The sequence below is a fragment of the Adiantum capillus-veneris genome, chromosome 8 (assembly GCF_014529385.1).
Source record: "Adiantum capillus-veneris isolate H3 chromosome 8, ASM1452938v2, whole genome shotgun sequence".
Lineage (NCBI taxonomy): Eukaryota > Viridiplantae > Streptophyta > Polypodiopsida > Polypodiales > Pteridaceae > Adiantum > Adiantum capillus-veneris.
The window spans coordinates 126,860,276-126,865,857 of NC_140938.1; the positions used below are offsets into that span (position 1 = coordinate 126,860,276).

The 5,582-nt window shown below is 36.1% G+C and overlaps 1 pseudogene; it reads right to left on the reverse strand.

Annotated features, from left to right (window-relative positions):
- Nucleotides 1-5,582, reverse strand: part of LOC147452931 (uncharacterized) — a 9,776-nt pseudogene continuing 4,194 nt past the window's right edge.

The following is a 5,582-nucleotide window of genomic DNA, read 5'->3' on the forward strand; positions in this document are numbered from 1 at the left end:
TCAAGCTACAATGAGTCTCCTTAAAGGAATGATGGATTCAAGCACATCCATCCTATGTTGGATTGTCTCGTTTGAAACAATATTCAATAGACAACGGCTGCGTATAACATAATAATTTGTAAGCTTTAAAGTCTTCTCAAGAGAATAAGTTGAAGGTTTCCATCCCAACCCCTATCATCATCGATCCATATGTCCAAGTAAGTTGTTTTCTCCTTGCTTTTTCCAAAGAGATAATAGTGACTCTCCTTCCAAGACGACTCTATCTCTTTGGAGCTCCATAAAAGGAGCTCTAGCTGATTGGCAACTCTCTCACGTTCTTGTCTTGAGCAACCTTGAAAATGGGTGGTTCTATATGTGAGATAAACACTATATTTAATCTCAACTCTAGTGAATATGCAAGGCCAAAATATCTTTTTGGTAGAAACATGGACTAGAACGTATACCTAAGGTAGCCATCACATCACCTTCATGTGAGGCTCTTTGGTGTGCCACACTAATGAAGAGACTCAACTAGACACACTTGCGAGAACAAAAATAGTGTTAAGGCTCTATTATCATGTTAGTGGAGTATATATCTAGTCGGATACAATGCTGTAAAAAAACCTAGGCTTAATATATCTCGCCTACAACTTTTGAAATTTATCTCTAAAGTTAAAAATCAATGTAAAACCTAGGCCCGATGAAAACATATGCCAGGACTTAAAGGAAAAATCATGTTAACGTCTCTATATGAAGCCCATTTTACAAAGGTAATGGTCAGCTAGGAGCCGTAGCTCTATCCAATCATAAACTAACTACACACCAGGTCATGACGATGGACACCCTAAATGAGAGTACTTTACTAAATTTCAGTGAAGGCTTCACATGGAATTTGATTGAAGCAAGTAGAAGAACTTCAATTATGAATGATACAGCACCATGCACGCTCAATACCTTACTACACCGTTTGAAAGAAAAAATCATGAAATCCAGATAGACGCATCATGGGAAGAGGAGGTTCACCTGGCCCGAAACAATCCTGGATATAGGATAAAGGCTGCTTGATTGCTGATGACTTATGCTAAGTTTCATTATTCGTTATTCGGGAGACGTATAATACGCGAATAATGGGCGTATTATTCGTTTATCTAAATTATACGGCCGTATTATACGGTGCCACATCAACAGAAACGGCCAATCATATAACTTGATTTTTCGATCGAAAAACTTTTCGATGGAAATTAATTTCGAACGAAAGTATTTTCGATCAAAAATTATAACGATCGAATATGTTAGTATATATAGCAACACGCGAAAGGCCTCATACCAGCTTTTAAAGTCAGTGTTTTCCATGTGAGTACTCTCACCAAACGATCAAAAAATGTAATTTGTAAAAAAATAAAACAATTGGAATGCAATAAAAATTAAAATTCAATAGAATTTTAAGTTTTGTGATTCAAATATATGAATTTGTTTTGAAAAACTTAGTAAATAGTTGAAACTTTGTATTTTGTGAAGAGTTTAATCTCTCACCTGATACAAACTGTAATTATAAGAATCACTTGTCAATGTGTTCAATTAATTGACACTTGAAAGTGACTAATAAAAAAAAAGTAAGATATTATCGTTGTGTGTAGAGTGTACTCTCACATGAGATAATTAGTTTAAAAATATAATTACATAAAAATTAATTTTATGTAATTTAAAGTTCGATTTTGATGTGTAGAGATTTTCTCTCACTTCAAAATGAATATAATGAAACAAAATTATATTTTTACGTTTTCTATAGAGCTATTCACACTGCTATGCTCTCACTAGAGTAAAAATTTAGAAAAAACATGTCCAAAAATAATGATATTCTCTTATCTTTATTTGGACTGCAAAATCTACCGTACTGTGTGAGAGCATACATATGCTCGCATTGTAGATAGATAATCGCTTAAAAATCTATGGTAAAGTGTAAGAACTTTTTGTTCGCACTTTACATAGATACGATAATTATCAAGTATTGTAAGTGATTATCGTTTTGACATTTAAAAATGTCACTTATAGCTCTTGTATGTATAGTAATTTATAATGATAATCATTTTAATACTTGATTTAATTGTAATTATTGATTATCGTAATGTGTTAAAGATACAAGCTTGCACTTTAGATAAATCGATGCAATTTATATGTAATCCAATGGTATTGTTTTTTATTATTGTATTTTTGTTCAATGATTGTTTTTAATTATTTTAATTTCGTTCAATCATTGTTAGTTAAATTAATTTAATGTTTTAATTGATTTTGATTATGAAAATGATCATTGACTTTGTTTTTACTAGCAAACTATTTTTGTGCATCATGGTGAAAGGACAAGAGTGGAGTTATGTGCATGAGTTGAAAGCTGGGAGAAATACATCTCGACTTAAATGTAAATCTTGTGGCCACGAGTTCAGTGGTAATGCAACCAGAATTAAAGAGCATTTGTTTAAAGTCCCTGGCAATGTTGAAAAGTGCGGGGCACCACCAAAAGATATTCATGAAAAATTTGCCATGTATTCTCGCAAAGTAAAGTTGATTCTTGCAGCTAAACATAAAGGTGATGTTTCTAAAGATATTCATGCGAATATTGAACCATCTGTATGCAATGAGGCAACAGAAGAGGTGTGTACCACTCAAGTAAATGATCAAAGTTCTCAATTGAACCCTCTTCATGGACATGCTTCTACATTAGGAGGAGTTCCTAGCACAAGCAAATTCGGCAGAGCGTCATCCAATGGACAGACAATGCCTGAAGCATTAGGTAAACAATGGTTGCTTGAGTTGCATTTAAAATGGACACAAGCATTTGTTGCGTGTGGCATATCGTTCAATGTTATGCGCAATCCAATATTTCAAGATGCTTTGATGAGTATAGCCAAAAAAGGATTTGTGCTTCCTGACTATAACAAGATGCGAACTGAATATCTTGATAAAGTCAAAGGCAGTACTGAATCCATTCTCAAACGCACAGTCCTAGAGTTGTTTCCAGCATATGGATGCACCATAGCATTGGATGGATGGACTAACTGTCAGAAAAAACCTTTAATCAATGTAATGCTTATTAACCCTAGAGGGGCTATGTTCGTGGAAGCAATTGACAGCTCATTGAAAGAGAAGACTATCACCTACCTAGCAGGGGTGTATGAGCGTGCAATTGCAAAGGCAGGTGGACCAAAGAATGTGACTGCTATTGTCACAGATAATGCGGCCAACTACAAAGGAGCAGGAAGAGCTATTCAAGTCAAGTATCCGGAGATTTCTTGGGTACCATGTGCAGCTCACACTTTAAATTTGATTTTAAAAGATATTGGTAAAATGGCATGTGTGAAGCAAACTTTATTGGATGCAAATCATGTGGTGAAATTCATTAGAGAGCATCAATTTTCGTATGCTCTTTTTCGAACCAAGTCACCAAATAAAGATCTGCAAATATTTTGCGCAACAAGGTTTGCTACTGCATACTATGTTCTTGCTGCTTTGCAAGAGTTGAAGCTTGCATTGATGGAAACCTTAGTAGACAGAAGATGGGATGGATGGCTCAGTAAGTATCCAAGTTATCAGGAAGCAGCTGGTCGATGTGCACAAATAGTAAACTCACCAGTCTTTTGGCGTAATGTAGAAAGAATAGTAACTGTGTCTAAGCCATTTGTAGATCTTTTGAGAGCAGTTGACATAGATTCTTTTATTTTTGGTCGGGTCTACTGGTATATGTCAGAGGCTATACGCAAGATAAGAGAAAATGTCAGTTTTGGTGCAAAGGATAAAGCTACCATGATTACAATTGTTTACAAGCGTTGGGTACAATTGTATACGCCATTGCATGGTGGGGCTTTTGTATTGGATCCTAAGTTTCAAATGCATCAGCAATCTGCCAACAAAGAAGTTATGTCCGACTTCAAAACACTGTGCTCCCAACTCTTAGGGCACGAAGATGGAAAAACAGCTTTTCATCAGCGAGTAGATTATGCCAACAGAACTGGTATGTTTCAGGATCCGTGGCATATAGATGCCATTGGCAAAACAAGTGCACCTTTATGGTGGAAGGAGTATGGTGGAGAGAAAGTGGAGTTGCAACACATTGCAGTTAGAGTTTTATCAGTAGCTGAATCAAGTGGAAGTTGTGAACGAAATTGGTCAGCATTCGACTTTGTGCACACGAAAAAGCGAAACAGACTTCATACTAAACGGGTTGCTGATTTGGTGTATGTTTTTTGCAATATGAGACTTATTTATAAGCCTCAAAACATTGCAACTAGAGCCGCTCAAAAGCAATATGGAGTCTTCCAAACGCATGAAGCTATTTCTGCAGAAGTTGATGATGAAGATGATATGGAATGGGAGATAGTTTCAGAATGCTCAGATATGGGCGAAGTAGATGATATGGTTGCAATTTTTGAAGATGGAGATGATTTGTGAGAGTACCATTGTAATACTTAACAAGTTTTTGCATATGATGAAAGAAAGTGGTATCTCGTTGTCGTTCACATCAAAACCTCTCTTTCTCTCTCATACACACATATTTACTCACACACAAATATAAATTGCCGATAATATCTTGTCGAATAACAATTACATAACATCGATGTAGGTTTGAAATTACAACAAGGTTCTGGGAAATTACTCAATTGAAAAGAGTTTGATATAATTTTGAGATTACAAAAAGCTTGTGAGTGACTTATGAGTTTGATAGATTTGCTATAAGCTGGTCTATGGTAAAATCTGTAATTCCTAGCTCAGGGGATGGTTGAGCACCATCTTTATGTGAAGTGGTAGTATCATCTGGCAAAGGTCCATACAATGATTCATATCGTTGAAGCTTTGCTTGTGCATCACTTAACTCTATTTCAAGCTCAAGAATACGGCCACGAAGCATGTCCGGTGTTTCTCCTTGGCTGGCAAGGTCTTGTCCTTGGCTGGCTAATTCAGTCAGTGTTTCTGACTCTTCAGGAAGTAAAACAATAGGACGCTTGTGAGGAGGCATTGGATTATTTGCATTGCGTGCTGCCACCATTTCTACAATGCGTCCACGTCCAACGCCAGCGATGCCTGGACGATCTGACCAATCCACTCTCTTCAGCAAAACATATCGAACATAGCATTGTTGGATAAAGTAAATTGCTACTTGGTTGTTGTATGGTAGGCATCTCTCTTGTCATATAAACCTTTGCAGCAATACACGTGCCAGTCCTTTATGTTGCAAATAAGAGAGCTTTAACGGAGCTGTATCTTTTGCATTTCCACTTATTTGAAATAGTTGATGGCGTACAAAGTGATTAGGGCAAAGCTTTTTGCACTCTTTAAGGGTTAGTGGTTCGCCCTGCAGCTCAGATTCATCTTCTTCAATGTTCGCAATAGTAGAAAGATCTGCTTGTCCACATCTAACTTGTTCTTCTTTAAAAATTGCCTGAGATTCAGCGTGGTTGAGTTCTTCTTCCATATCTGCATATTAGGTGAACATGTCGTTACTTTTAAATACCCATTCAATTAATTTGACATTGGACAGTATATCAAATGACAAACATAGATATTTTGTTCAATTAAACATACAATTAAATCTGACACCAAAAGTAAAACAA